General features: G+C 43.5%; 1 non-coding gene across 1 annotated transcript; it reads left to right on the forward strand.

The window, feature by feature from the left end:
• The first annotated feature begins 4,953 nt into the window (after window positions 1-4,953).
• Window positions 4,954-5,060, forward strand: LOC145151745 (small nucleolar RNA R71). The gene has a single exon (XR_013732302.1). It is a non-coding gene; the product is annotated as a small nucleolar RNA R71 (small nucleolar RNA).
• Window positions 5,061-16,201: the final 11,141 nt, after the last annotated feature.

The raw sequence follows: 16,201 nt of genomic DNA on the forward strand, positions 1-16,201 counted from the left end.
TCCTTATGCAAACGAGCAACATCCGACATCAAAGATCTTATTCATGATTCCAGAGTTTTCTTAGAATCTCTCTTTGGTCATGCTGCTACAAATGCTGCCAAGGTGAATGCGTCCATTGATACTCTTTCTCAGTCACTTCAAGGCGAGCAAGCCAAGTTTGAGACTGTTCGATCCGACATATCTGCTGATAACAAGACTTTTCTGTCTTCGGTTGATTCTCGGTTAGAGAAGCTTGCTGCTGATTTCACAATGGAACGCAAACTATGCGAAGATCTTGTTCAACATGCCACTACCATTGAAGTCCAGAAGGTTAAACTTGCACAAGCAGAATGGGAGGTTGCTTTGTTAAAGACCGAGCGTGCTGTTTTTCGCAGCTGTGCCGGTGATGTGCTCAATGTGCTGAACAACGTTGTTTGTGCCCACGATCCCATTCTTACTCTTACTATTCGGAATCACCTGACCTCCAAGCTTCTTCTAGCAATTGAACTTTTAAGAGAAATGAAGGGTGTTTCGGAGAGGATTTTTCCTCCGCAACAAGGGGGAGAAAGTAAGCCACAAGCTCCTCCTATTAAACCGAAGGTCATCGTCAAAACAGAACCAAAGGTTAATGTAGCTTCGAGTTCTGGTTATAAAGAAAAGAAGAAATATGTTTCTGCTGCTGACAGTGATGATGAAGAAGAGACTATCACTAATGCCCTAAAACGCAAGAAAAGGGATAAGGATTTAGATGAAACTCTTCGGATTACAAGGGAAGAGGAAGAGAAAGAGCGAATGATGAAAGAAGAGCATGACACTCTTCTCTACAAACAAGTTCTTTTCCCTCCTTGCACCAGGGAAACATTGATAAAAGAAGCTATAGAGTTCCCAAGCACCTACTGGCTGGAGCCTGTAACTTCGTTTGATTGTGAGAATACGAGGGACTCACAGTTCGACATGCCTATTACTCGAAAGGAATTTATTTTTCACTGTTTTGAACCGACAGTTGAAGTCCCTTCACCCCATCCTCAGGTTGACCGTGAACTTATTGATTTTTATTTCATGTTTGGTCAGCCTCAGTATCTGACCTGGAGTGCGCAAAAGATTACTACGGTCAAGGTGCTGAAACCATCGCCTGCAGGGAAATATGTTAATGTCTCATTCAAAATAACCCGAGGTTCGGATAACTCGGTTTCTGTGATTTCCCTGGCAGACCTTCCCAACTTAAATCCTCATGATTGGATCCTGCTATTCAACATTTTGCTTACTAATGCGAAGGAGTATGGACGAATCTTAGAGCATCTAAAGAGGATGTTTGCTTCCTATATACACGAAGTTGCGAAGATGGATCAGGAAGTTGCAAATGTTTTGAGGAAGAAACCGACGGTGAAGCCTACTGCAAAGCCAAGAGATGTCAACAAAATGATTCTCGGCCAAATTGATTATGCTCACCTCACGGTTATGTTTACAAGAGCCAAAGGTGAAAGGTTCTTATTTACTCTTGTTGACAAGCACTTGTTCTCCACCGACTGTCTGGAACACATTATTAATATTATTCATCGGTGCAAGAAGAACTCTGATTCAGACAAGAAGAACTTTACAGACATGCTCCGGTGGTACATTACTTTCAGACAAACTCTTTTGGCCATTATACCGAGTGTGTTCAAGACTATAAAGAAGTCTGCGATATCTCAACCGAACTGAGCTCTCAGCTCCATTGACGCAAAGGGGGAGATTGTAGGATATTATGTGTTGCGTCATGGGCTTTTCTTTTGTATATCCGGTTGGGCCTGTCCATCCGTGATTATAGATTAGGGTTATGCTATAAATAGTGCATGCATGTATGCCTTAGATACGCTACTCATTAATTATCATTATTGCATTGTAACCCTAAACATCCCTACATTCGAAGTTCTTCATCGAGCTCTTCTGGGGTGTTAAAGTTTAATCATTCGACACCGGTTAAACCATTCTCGTGTTCTTTATTGTGTTATTTATTGCTTTTCTACTTGAATCTATCGATCATTAAGGAATGTTATTCCAACAGTTTCAAAGGCACGATCTTGTCGATCTGGACGTTTTATGTGTCCCAAAGGCATAAAAATGTGATCTTTATCGTTTATTTGGACTCATGCATGTTTTAAGACCCTTCATTAAGCTCTTTTGAGCTCTACAGCCCCATTAAGCCATGCATGCAAATAAAGTTGCCAACTTTACGTGATAAGTCATCCATAGGACTCAAATCTGAGTGTTTGGAGCAAGGACTTAAGTGGTTAAGTGCTTAATGGAAAAGAATGGGGTTCAGGGGAGTATGTTGGGCGTACCTATCCGGTACGTTGGGCGTACCAGCTGAGTACGCGGGGCGTACTCGACCTGTTTGACTTTTCTTGATTTGTTGACTTATGGTCCTTGGATTGTTCACTAGAAGTTTGACCAGGGTTGACCACTAATAATTTTGGGTCATTTAGGATATTGGACCTTCTCGAGATGGGTCCATGATGGGAGTGTGCCCAATTTGAATATTTAGGCCCTATTGGGCCTTGTGATGTCATTTCAAGGTTTGGGCTTATACTGATTATGGATTGGTTTTTGGATTTTTATGGCAAGTAAGGAAAAAGGGTAAAATAGACTTTTACCCTGAAGGTTAGTTATTGGACTTGAATTATGGTTGGGTCAAGAACCAATTACTGATGAAATATTATTTCATGTTGTCAGTACGCGGATTTCGATAGTTGCAGCTTGAGTATTTGGTTATCCTAGACTCAGGTGAGTTTTCCTCACTGTATTTACGGGTCAAAGGCAACAAGGTCGGCCCATTGGTTTGATATTCTTCTATTCACTGATATGCTGAGTATGGAATAGATATGCATGATTATGCTAGTTACGGATATGCTAGTCTGGTAGATCTGTAGGGCTACCTATGATTCTGTCTGCATGATTATCTGTATATGTATGTATTGTGCTGGGTTGAGGTTGTTCTGCTTTGTGATGTAGCCAACAAACCCTGGAGCATTCCAGATATGAGCTGAGGGTCGGGTAGGGTATGCCAAACTCATACTGAGGGCTTAGTAGCATTACAGATATGAGCTGAGGACCGGATGGTATGTCAGACTCGTACTGAGGGCTTAAGAGTATTGGAGCATTCCAAATATGAGATGAGGGTCGGGTAGGGCATGCTAGACTCATACTGAGGGGTCGGTAGCATTCCAGATATGAGCTGAGGACCGGTTGGTATGTCGAACTCGTACTGAGGGCTGAACAACTGTATGCCAGTCAGATGAGTGATTGGACTAGGGAGGAAGCCAGACATAAGTTGTGGGCCCCAAGGGCAATCCATGCTTATGTTGAGGGCTCAGGAGCGAGCCAGATATGAGTTGTGGGCCCGATAGGCAAGCCAGACTCATACTGTGGGATCAGGGGTAATCCAATCTTTTAGTTGTGGACCCAATACATGCTATTAATTGTATATGTTATTTAATTGTGTATTGATACTTTGGGGGAACTCACTAAGCTTCGTGATTACAGTTTTGGTTTATGGTTTCAGGTACTTTAGTGGACCGTGGCAAGGCGAAGGCATGATCGTACATATCCTTGGTTTTACAAGTGATTGGATCTTGGGGGACTCTGATTTTAAATAACATTTTGGAAACAGTAGTTTTGTAACACTTCTATTAGTAAAGGGAACATTTTTGTTGAAATTTTTGGGATGTTACAATTGAGCATAGACTCGAAGTCGGGTTTTTTTTCGGGTGGTGGTTGGTCTTTTTGGTAGTAGCCTCACCCGGGTTGCCTAAACTTCTCTTCTGTAGCCTTCTTGTATTCATCGTATGGAAACCATTCTCTCTTAGGCTTCCTCATATCTTCATCAAATCGGTCACCACTAGAGTAGCATACTTGTGCTTTTCGATTTCCATTTTCATCTAAGTCTCACGTCTAAACATAGGTCTGACCCTTAGAGGTGTCTTAAGTCATAAAGTTCCTGACTTTAAGACTTTGCATGGCTTAATGGGGTCCAACCCGTAATCTAAGCTTCATAATCATCATAAAAGGTCACAGATACTTGCATGAAGGGATAAAAACTCCACAAGATCCAAACTTATGACTTAATAACCTCAACAAGGACCAAATATGAGGATCAAAGGTTCTAGAGTAACTTCTACTCACAAGAACCCCAACCATGGGACCAAAACATGATAAAATACCACCCAAAACTAGATCTATACAAAGAAGCCATTAAGATTGAGACTTTATACCTCCAGAAGATGTAGAAAGGAAAACCAAGCCTGGATCTACAAGCTCCAAGCTATCTAACTCTACTTCAAGAAGCTCCTTCTTCTTCAATGAGCACCAAAACACATGAAACCACACCAAGAATTCAAGAATCACTCTAACGGGGACTAGGGTTTAATGGGATGGACGCTGAAGGTAAGAGGGTTTGGAGTTGATTTAAGGCCATTACATAGGGTTCAAGACCCTAAATTAGGGTCTGCACTTGACTAGAGTACGCCTTGCGTACTCTTGGTATCCCCAGCGTACTTCAAAGAGTACCCACGATCCTCTTGCATAGTACGCCCAACGTACTCCTATGTACGCCCAACGTATTAGGCTTAGCCCTAAAACTACCAAACTTCCGAAGTCCATAACTTATTCTCTTTAAGTCTGATTTCGACGATCCTTAAATCCTTGGAAAGGTCATGAGAAGCTATACACTTCTATCAACTCACTCTTGACTTAAAACTTTTCTAACTTAAATCCAAACTTCAAAAAAGGCATGAAATATCACTTTACAGTTATACCATTGGGCTCCAAAACACAAACCGAGCTCTCGGATCACCTAATCTACATAACCACACCCAAAGTGGTCTAAATATCTCCTTAACTAAGGTTCATAGCCTTATGATAACTGATCTTCGGGTCATGGCCCGGAATTTGTTAATGATTTGAAACAGGGTGTTACATACTTCTTGTTGAACATTTAGATTGTGTTGAGGAAAATTTGTTAACAATCCCTTGTATTTCTCCCAAGCTTCATATAAATACTCGCCATTATCTTGTTGGAAATTTTCTATCTTGTTCTTGAGATTGGCTATCTTCAAAGGAGGGCTAAGTTGCTCAATGAATGTTTAATGAAGGTAAGGCCAAGTCCTAATCGTTCCAGGTGCAAGTGACTTCAACCACATTTTTACATCTCCTGTAAGTGTCACTAGAAGCATCCTCAGTAAAACTGCATCTCTTAAAACATTTGGAATATTGAAGTAGTTTGCAATGTCCAAAACTTCAACAATATGTTTAAAATCAGCTTCATAATCTTTTCCAGAAAATGGTATGTCTTTGATCATTGAAAGGATATGTCCTTTGAGATCAAAACTTTTTACAGTAGGAATTGCAGGTGGACAAGACCGGGACTATTATCATTACACATCCTCTTTTTGTACTCCTCCACCGTTATTGTTGTAATGTCCTCCATGTCTTCTACATTGATTTTGACTTCGTCTTCCGAATCGCTTTCAGTTTTTGGCTTGTATCCGGTTCCTTTCTTGTCTGGAATGTCTAATTCAAAGGTGCTACTCAATTCGTCAACCTTTTTACCTTTCTTTTATGGAATGCCGACTATGGATTGTCAAGTCGTGGTCTGATCTGTAACTGCGATCCCATGGTCATATATCACTCAAACAAAACAAAACAAAACCTGTAAAAATGAACTAAAAAGTAAATAAACAAAAAATTGAAAAATTGATGTGCTCACATCATGACAAAAGGGTTGTCATGTTGTGAGTACTATATAAACAAAAGACTAATTACTATAGAAAATTAACTTTTTGTGGTTCCCACAAAAAGCATCGATTAACCTAAATAAATTAAATTAAAAACTAAAATAAGTCGTTCCCTAGAAACGACACCAAAAACTTGATGTACAGAAATATATAACCTAACCCACTTTTAAATTTATAACCTAACCCAACTTAACTACTGATGCTCTTATAGGCAATGTACCTAGTCGGTATATAATATATAAAAGTAAGTCGTGTATCAAACATAGGAAATGGTATTTAGCTAATAAAATAACTACTAAAATTAATCTAAAAACAATAACTTAAAGTGGGGTTTTTATCTTATTTTGCAAGTTCAGATTAACTTAACTACTTTAATTAACTAAAAACTAACAAGCAATTAACAAAGATGATTATAATCAAGAGAATGAAGACACTTCCGTTTAGGTGGAATCCTTGTTTTTTCCTATGGTTAGTTTTTAAACAGGGATTAATTCAGTTGGTTACCAATATTAGGTTTATTAGAATTCTTGATCCGATGTCCTAACGTTTTCACCAATTTATGAAAAATTATGCAATGATCATACACAAGTGGACACTATATTGATTGTTTAAGATTACTGGGCCATGTAAGATAAATATAAGATTAATTATCTATGCTTAAAACAAATAATCAAACACAATTATGATCAAATTATGTTCTCTAAATAGTTAAAGTTATTATCTTTACTACCTATTATAGAATTTGATTAATCACTACTTCTAGTAATTAGTGATCTTAAACAAGTAGGAAGACAAGTTCATGCAATTAAAGTGGTCATTCAAACTTTTAACATACTAGGTATTGATAAACCAAACACAAGCTAAACCAACTTCATAAATCCATGCAAATTAAGAAAGTAACACATAGTATTAGGGTTCATTTACAATAAACGAAAGCTTAATGATTTAGTTCATAATTGCATAAAACAAACACATAAACACATAAGAAAAGTAGACTAGACATGATCAATCTAATGTAAACTAAATGTGTGATGTGATTTCTCTCTATAATCTTCAAAACTCTTGATCTCCAATCTTCCAAGGGTTAATTATCGATCTAAATCGTAGATTTTCTATCCAATAAATCATCTCAAAAACTCAACCATCTCTCCAATCTCCTTTAATTCGATGTAACAATTGACATTTATAGTTTCTGAAATTTAAGTCCTCTCGTCATGACCAATATCGTTTCACGGCATGGACTTAGTACATATATGTATTCGACAAGGAAACTTTCTTCTCCGCTTAAAGGAATCTTCTGGGACATGTGTCACGACGTGAAGGAGCATTAGTCACGTCGTGAGCATCATTCTTGCGTATAGCATCAAGATCCTCCCAATTTACACCTCATGGTCTTCATAATCCCATGTGGTGCGAAGTGCATATAACTCGAATTTTGCTCCTTTAAGCTCTTAACTTCAGTTCCAGTCCTCCAAGTATCCAACTTTTGTCGTTTTCAGTCCCTTTTCCTCAATAATATCATTTTTATCTGCAAAATATAATTTAGCTTAATAAGTACCAAATATAAATGCAATTTACCAGTTATAGCTTTAAATGTATTGAAATAATGCCAAAAAATGTATCTAAATATGGCAATATCAGGTTGCCTCATTTCGCAGCCTCCACTCCCTAAGAACGAACTCCATCCAAACCCTAGCCTCTATATATGTGTTTTGAGTGTTTGAGCTTGATTTTGTGAAGGTTATAGGAAGAAGAAGTTCATGGTATTGCTTGTGTGCTAGGTTCCAACTTAGATCCATCATCTTCACTACATTTCTGGCCATTTGTAAGTAAAAAGTCTTTAACTTGCTCATTATTTCTCTGTATCTTGTTTTGGGCCACTTTATGAACTTTTTAGTCCACAACTTCTTGTTATTGGAGATTAAGTGAACCCCAGAACCTTTGAGGGCATTTCTCGGCTTCTTGACCATCGTGGTGGTTAGAAAGTTGTCATGCAAGACTTAGTGTAACTATCGACTTTCGAGGTATTGATTAATTGATTCTTCTTAATTTATGGTTGGGCCAAGTATAGATAAAAATGACTATTGGATTGGACTTAAGCATTTGGGCCAAAGATTTGGGCTGCCCGTAAGACGTACGCTGGGCGTAGCCTGGGTGTACGTGGGGCGTAGTGGTCCGCATCGGATTCGGGGGGCGCGCACACGTACGCGCAGCGTATTAGGAGTACACGCAGCGTACGTGAGCAGATAGAAAACCCTAATCTTTAGGGTTTAAGTCATATAAATACCCCATTATAGCCACACCCCTGGCTTCTTACCAGTCCCCACACCCCCAGAGAAACCCTACATCGCCCCATACTCCATTGTTGTGTGTGTTTGACCTTTGTGAGCTTAGTTTTGTGAAGGAAAGCTTGGAAGAAGAAAATAAGAGGTTGGAGAAGAAGCCTTTGAGTACCTTGAGCTCAAGGATCTGGATTAAGCTCATCTTTTGGTGTCTAGAGGAGGTATAAAGCTCTTAACTTTCTTCCTCAAAGTTTAGATCTAGAGTTTTGGGAGATTTGGACCTCTTCAGGTCCAAATATTAGATCTTGATCATGCAACTTCGAATTTGAGCTTAGGGTTGCCACCCTTCAGACTCAATGAGTTCCTATAGCTGTAAAGTTGCAAGCTTTGAGGCCATTATGAGACCATGCATGAGATCTAGCTATCTTTATGGAGTTAGTTGTAATTATTCCATGTTTGGGAGCATTTGGTGGGTTGCAAGCCACCAAGTGACAAACTTTATGGATTAGAATGATGAAAGGGACTTGGATCTGTAGTTGTAGCTTCTAGGGTTGAGTATTAAGTGCTTAAAGTGGAAAGGAGCTTAATAGGGTAGTACGTTGGGCTACCAGCCAGTACGCGCAGCGTACAAGCCATGCAGCAGGTACGCGCTGCGTACAGATGAGTACGCCCCGCGTCATCATCAGATTTAGGCTTTTGCATTTTGGGCCTCGGTTTGGGCCAATTGTTGGACTTGTCAGCTATTGGGCCTCAGTAAGGCCATCAGAAGTCAGATTTTGGACCAAGGGCATGTTTGGGCTTATGTGGGCCCATATGAGGAGTTAGGCCCAATTTAGAAAATTGGGCCATTAGTGAGCCTTAAGTGGGCCAATGGTTGACTTAGAAGGATTAGTTGGATTTGGGCCTTGGAGGTAGTCCAAAGTATGAGAAAGGGTAATTTGGTCAATTTACCCTTAGTGGTATCCTCAGTGTTCTCACTAAGTTTTATTGAATAGAGTCGGCCCGAGAGTCGTGGGAGCAGCAAGCAGAGATTACTCATACGCGAGTTCAGCATCCAGTTTGAGAGGTGAGTCCTCTTCCAATAGGAACGGGTCTAAGGCCACAATGCCGGCCCGTTAAGTAGTTGTAGTATGCAGGGGTAAGCCCGATGCCGGAGTTAGCCCGATGCAGTTATATGTTCCGGACTGCGGTCCGATGCCGGGGCGGTCCCGAGAAGTAGTTACGTATGCTTGACGTCTTTGTGATTCATGCATGTTGTATATTATGTGTTATGTGTTTCGGGCTTAGGCCCGATGCATATTATGTGATTATGATATGTGTTTATGATATATGCTATGATGTGTATGAGTCGGGTTAATCCCGATGCCGGGGCAAGCCCAATGTCGGGGTGAGCCTGATGCCCGATGCGGTCGGATGCCGGGGTGAGCCCGATGCCAGGCAAGAGTCCGATGTCAGGTAAGCCGATGCCGGGATTCTTCCCGATGCAGATGGGAGTAGTCCCAAATTTGTATTATTTGTGTTATGTTTTGTGTATGGTATGTAGTTGATTGGGGAGACTCACTAAGCTTCGTGCTTACAGTTTCAGTTTGGGTTTCAGGTACTTCCGGTAGCAAGGGGAAGAGCTCAGGATGATCGCATGGCACACACCACAGTTATTAGCCTGGGATTTTCACTCTGATATTTTAGTACATGTTTATTCCAGTGGATTTATTATGATGTTTGAGATATATGAGACATGATTTTCTATTTTCACTTTGGTTGGATATGGGTTTTTATAATATAATAAACGAAATTTTTGGGTCGTGTTTTTGGTATGTTACAAGTTGGTATCAGAGCCTTGGTTTGAGGGATTCGGGCACACTCTCGGGTGTGTCTGAACTCAAACTAAGGAAATGGTATAAGTGTTTTCAAAAGAAAAGCATTTTTTTACAAAAAGGATTCAAAAAAAAGAAAAGAACTTCGAGAAAGGGTGTGGTGCATGCAATCAGCCGAGCTCAAGTAAGTACTCCCAAATTAACCATACAAGTTATCCTATGTTATGATTATGAGTTAGTGTAGAACAACATGCTAGATTAGGACTAAGGATCTAGGAATGATGCCTTATGTGCCTGTTATATGTGTTCAACCTTTTTGAGAATTGCATGCTAGCACAGATTAGTCAGTAAGATGGCCATAGTAGTATATGTTTGATTATGTGTACTTGATGCTCGAATGCTACTTGCTTTGTGCTTCTAGGAATCTTAGTTACCTCTTACTAAATAGTAAATGAATATGTTATGTTGCATATTGCAAGGACTAAATAATTTCAGAAGGTTAGGTCTAGCTCTATTGCGCAGCTCTTGTTCGAGTCCAACCGTTGTAGGGTAGGATCTTTCATTCGAAGAATTATCTGGTCTTAGTGATATGTAATAGTATTCACGAGCTAGTTAGGAGGAGGTAGCAGTGACTTCATATGCAGCTGATGGTGGAAAGTTGGGTTGGTGGTTACCCTAGGGCAAGCCTAGGAAGAGTAGTATGAGATCAGCAGTAGTAGTAGAAGGGACTTGGTGGAGTCGAGGCAGTCCTTGAGGAAAAGTACGAATAGATGTGGAAGGTAGTATGGGCCCATACTACTGAAAGCAGAGGATCCGTACTCGAATCAAGGAAGGCTGAGATAAGACCATGGAACTTGTAGTGTATGAGATCCCTCGAGTTATGTTAAATATGCTGATATTGTTGTGTTGTGTTTTCAGAATGGTTGTTTTACGCCCTAGACCAGCAGTCGGCAGTTCAGGCGCCGGAGAGGGATCAGGTGCAGGCACTGGAATAGAGCACCTAGATGAGCAGACCAGGGAGTTTCTCTCCTCAGAGTTCACTCGCATTATACTCGAGTAGACTCCTGTGATCTTCGGTTCGATCAAGGAGGGTATCCTAAAGCTTATGGATGAGAGACTGGTTGCGTTCCGCACAGAGGTGGCGGCCATGATGGGGTCGCGCACGCTCACCTTCAGGGAGTTCAGAGCCTGTGGAGCTCCTGATTACCATGGGGCTCGAAACCCTATTGCTAGTACCAGATGGTTGGCTGATGTCGCCAACGCGTTCCGCACCAGCAGATGTCCCGAGGGGGACAAGGTCAGATTAGCATCCTGTCTTCTAAAGGACAGGGCACGAGATTGGTAGGAGGAGGTAGGGAGAGCCATTGGAGATGATACAGTTTTGGATGCGATGACCTGGGGTGATTTCACGACCAGTTTCAGGGCCGAGTTCACACCTGTCATTGACGTGCAGTAGCCTGCTAGGGAGTTTCAGGACCTCCAATAGACGACAGAGACTATGGCGGAGATAACCGCCAAGTTTAGGGAGAGGGCCCTTCTCGTTCCGCAGTATGTGGCGGACGAGGAGATGAAAAAGGCCCGTAACCATGAGATGCTGAGGAGTTATATTAGACAGTTTGTGAGCCGCTCCAGCTGTAAGACGCTGGAGGACATGATTGACAGGGCTCGAGAGAGAGAATTGGACTTAGAGATGGAAAAGAAGAGGAAACCCGAGGGGGTTCAGACAGGGGGTTCAGGCAAGAAGCCCAAGGTTGCAGACCACGGGTCTTGGAGTCAGCAGAGCCATGGTCGTTGTGGCAAATACGGCAGGATACACGAGGGGACGTGCAAGGCAGGGAGTTCTGGTTGCTACAAGTGCGGCCGAACAGGTCATATGAGTCGAGACTGCACATCCACCACTACCACCACGATAGCCTCCGATCTGATCTGCTTCCAGTGCAATCAGAGGGGACACAAGCGGTCCCAGTGCCCGAGTTTAGCAGCTACAGCTCCAGCAGCAAGGAAGGTGATGGCGCATTCTCCTGCCACTTTGAGGATTACAGATGGCCGCCAGGGCCAGGCTGAGGCGCCTACAGTGCGGAGTAGGGCTTTTCAGCTTACTGCAGAGGAGGCACGAGCAGCTCCTGGCGTGGTGACGGGTATGTATCTTTTCTTGTTTATGTATTTGATATTGTTTATTGCTCATGTTTATGTGTTTGTGTATAGGGTCGTTCCTAGTGAACGACATTTCAGCCATGGTATTGTTCGATTCGGGGGCCACCCGATCGTCTGTGTCGCTCGCACTCAACAAGCGGTTTAGCAGAGCTCCAAGGGAGCTGGATTGCCCACTTGACGTTGAGATAGCTGATGACAGGACCGTTAGGGTCACGAGAGTTCATAGAGGATGTTCATTACGGTTATATGGCGAGCAGTTCTCAGTGGATTTGGTTCCTATTCCCCTGCGAGGGAATAAGGTTATAGTAGAGATTGACTGGTTGAGCCCCAATAGGGCAGTGATAGATTGCGAGCAGCAGGGGAGAGTTAGCGATTCAGGGCGAGAGGCCATAGCGCAGACCAGTTTTATGTTCTGCAGCGAGAGCGAGACACCACATTCAGCAGGGTTATAAGGGATATGTTGCGTATATCATGAATGACCGAGAAAAGGGTAAGACGACAGTCGATGATGTGCCGATTGTTCGAGAGTATCCGAACGTATTCCCAGAGGATTTGCCTGGGATACGTCCGGAGAGGCAGGTTGAGTTTCGGATCGACCTGGTCCCTGGTGCGGCCTCGATAGCCAAGGCACCATATAGGCTGGCTCCTCTAGAGATGCAGGAGTTGTCTACGCAGCTACAGGAGCTGCTAGACAAAGAATTTAACAGGCCGAGCAGTTCGCCATGGGGAGCCCCGATCCTGTTTGTGAAGAAGAAGGACAGGTCGCATCGCATGCGTATAGATTACCGGGAGCTGAATAAGGTAACGGTGAAGAATCGTTACCCACTCCCGATGATAGATTATTTGTTCGACCAACTTCAGGGAGCATCTTGGTTTTCGAAGATCGATCTTCGGTCTGGGTATCACCAGATGCGGGTCAGAGATGAGGATGTGCAGAAGACCGCTTTTAGGACCCGCTATGGTCATTCTGAGTTTGTGGTGATGCCGTTTGGGCTCACCAATGCTCCAGCCGCCTTCATGGATCTCATGAACCGCGTGTGCAGGCTGATGCTGGACCGGTTTGTGATAGTATTCATCGATGACATCTTGGTGTATTCCAAGACTTAGGAGCAGCACGAGGAGCACCTGAGGGAGGTGCTAGATACCTTGAGGAGGGAGAGACTTTTCGCAAAGTTCTCCAAGTGCGAGTTCTGGTTGCGTGAGGTGCAATTTCTGGGGCACCTCGTCAACCAGAAAGGTATATTGGTTGATCCGACCAAGATAGAGGCCGTAATGCAGTGGGGGGTGACGAGGTCTCCATCCGAGATTTGGAGCTTTCTGGGCTTGGCAGGGTATTACAGGAGATTGATTCAGGACTTCTCAAAGATAGCAGTTCCGTTGACCCGACTGACCAAGAAGTCGGTGGTTTTCCGATGGGGTCCTGAGCAGCAGACGACCTTTGAGACGCTCAGGCAGCGTTTGTGTGAAGCGTCGATTCTTACGTTGCCAGAGGGAGTAGATGATTTTGTAGTCTACTGTGACGCTTTGATCACAGGCATGTGAGAAGTGTTGATGCAAAGGGGGCATGTGATAGCTTATGCCTCGAGACAGTTGAAGCCTCATGAGGCTAACTATCTGACGCATGATTTGGAGTTGGGGGAGGTAGTGTTTGCCCTCAAGATTTGGCGGCATTACCTCTATGGGGTTCGTTGTACTATTTACACGGATCACAAGAGTTTGAGGTATCTCATGGATTAGCCAAGTCTGAACATGAGACAACGTCGGTGGTCGGACGTGGTTAAGGGTTACGATTGTGAGATCCTTTACCACCCTGGCAAGGCCAACGTAGTGGCTGACGCCCTGAGCCGCAAAGCGGTGGCGGCTCCGATTCGGGACATATGTATGAGGATGACAGTGATGACTCCATTGCTAGAGCAGATTAGGGAGACACAGGTTGAGGGCCAGAAGGAGGAACGTCAGAAGTGCGAGAGGATTATATGACAGTCGAGGGTTATTGACCCTGCATGGGAGGGTCTGGGTACCGTACTGGGGCGGGGTACGGCAGGTGTTGATGGTGCGACGAAGATGTACAAGGATCTTCGACCTGATTACTGGTGGCCCTGCATGAAGCGGGACGTAGCTTGGTATGTAGAGAGATGCCTGACCTGCAGGAAGGTCAAGGCGGAGCACCAGAGGCCTCACGGCAAGATGCAGCCGTTAGATATTCCCGTATGGAAATGGGAAGACATCACCATAGATTTCATTACTAAGCTTCCCAGGACCGCACGTGGGGTTGATTCTATATGCGTTATCGTGGATCGTTTGACCAAGAGTGCCCACTTTATACCGATCCCATAGAGCATTTCGGCCGAGAAGTTGGCCGAAATTTATGTACGAGAGGTAGTGGCACGTTATGGAGTGCCTGTCTCGGTGGTGTCAGACCGAGAATTTCGGTTCACTTCCAGGTTTTGGAAGCGGTTTCACGACGAGATAGGTACTCGTCTCCATTTTAGCACTGCTTTCCACCCTCAGACTGATGGGCAGAGCGAGAGGACGATTCAGACTCTCGAGGACATGCTCCGGCATGTGTCCTAGATTTCGGTGGCAGTTGGGATACGTACCTTCCGTTAGCGGAATTTTCGTATAACAACAGTTATCACTCCAGTATAGACCGGCCTCCCTTCGAGATGCTCTACGGGAGGAAGTGTAGGACCCCAATCTGTTAGGGTGAGGTCAGTCAGAGGGTCATGGGGAGTATGGAGGTAGTACTCAAGACCACGGAATTGATACAGCAGGTCCGTAGCAGGCTCCAGACTGCTCAGAGTCGGTAGAAGACTTACGCCGACAGGAGGTGTTCGGACTTGGAGTTCCAGGTGGGTGATATGGTCCTCCTGAAGGTGTCACCCTATAAGGGTGTCATCAGATTTAGGAAGTGGGGCAAGCTGGGCCCCATATTCATTGGTCCGTTAAGGGTTTTGGCCCGGGTGGGTCGGGTTGCTTATCGGTTACACCTTCCAGCAGAGCTCAGTCAGATCCACAACACGTTCCATGTTTCTTAGCTACGGAAGTGCTTGGTGGATGATGCGGTAGTAGTACCCCTCGAGCATATTTAGGTTGATGGCAGCCTGAATTACATTGCGAAGTCAGTGGCGATTCTGGACCGCAAGTCAAGGGAATTAAGAAACAAGAAAGCCAATTTAGTGAAGGTTCAGTGGCAACATAGAAAGGGTTCAGATTGGACATGGGAGTCCGAGGAGGAGATGAGGAAACACTACCCGGAGTTATTTCCGAAAGCAGCAACAGTAGCTGACATCGAGGACGAAGTCTAATTCAAGTGGGGGTGAATTGTAACGATCAACTTTCGAGGTATTGATTAATTGATTCTTCTTAATTTATGGTTGGGCCAAGTATAGATAAAAAGGACTATTGGATTGGACTTAAGCATTTGGGCTACCCATAAGACGTACGTTGGGCATAGCCTGGGTGTATACGGGGCGTAGTGGTCCGCATCGGATTTGGGGGACGCGTACACGTACACGCAGCGTACGTGAGCAGATAGAAAACCCTAATCTTTAGGGTTTAAGTCATATAAATACCCCATTATAGCCACACCCCTAGCTTCTTACCAGTCCCCTCACCCTCAGAGAAACCCTAAATCGCCCCATACTCCATTGTTGTGTGTGTTTGACCTTTGTGAGCTTATTTTGGTGACGGAAAGCTTGGAAGAAGAAAATGAGAGGTTGGAGAAGAAGCCTTTGAGTACCTTGAGCTCAAGGATCTGGATTAAGCTCATCTTTTGGCATCTAGAGCAAGTATAAAGCTCTTAACTTTCTTCTTCAAAGTTTAGATCTAGAGTTTTGGGAGATTTGGACCTCTTTAGGTCCAAAGATTAGATCTTGATCATGCAACTTCGAATTTGAGCTTAGGGTTGCCACCCTTGAGACTCAATGAGTTCCTTTAGCTGTAAATTTGCAAGCTTTGAGGCCATTATGAGACCATGCATGAGATATAGCTATCTTTATGGAGTTAGTTGTAATTATTCCATGTTTGGGAGCATTTGGTGGGTTGCAAGCCACCAAGTGACCAACTTTATGGATTAGAATGATGAAAGGGACTTGGATCTGTAGTTGTAGCTTCTGGGTTTGAGTAATAAGTGCTTAATGTAGAAAGGAGCTTAACAGGGTAGTACGTTGGGCGTACCAGCCAGTACGCGCAGCGTACA

This window comes from Lactuca virosa, chromosome 1, assembly GCF_052849685.1.
Source record: "Lactuca virosa cultivar CGN04683 chromosome 1, Lactuca_virosa_CGN04683_v6, whole genome shotgun sequence".
NCBI classification, from domain to species: domain Eukaryota; kingdom Viridiplantae; phylum Streptophyta; class Magnoliopsida; order Asterales; family Asteraceae; genus Lactuca; species Lactuca virosa.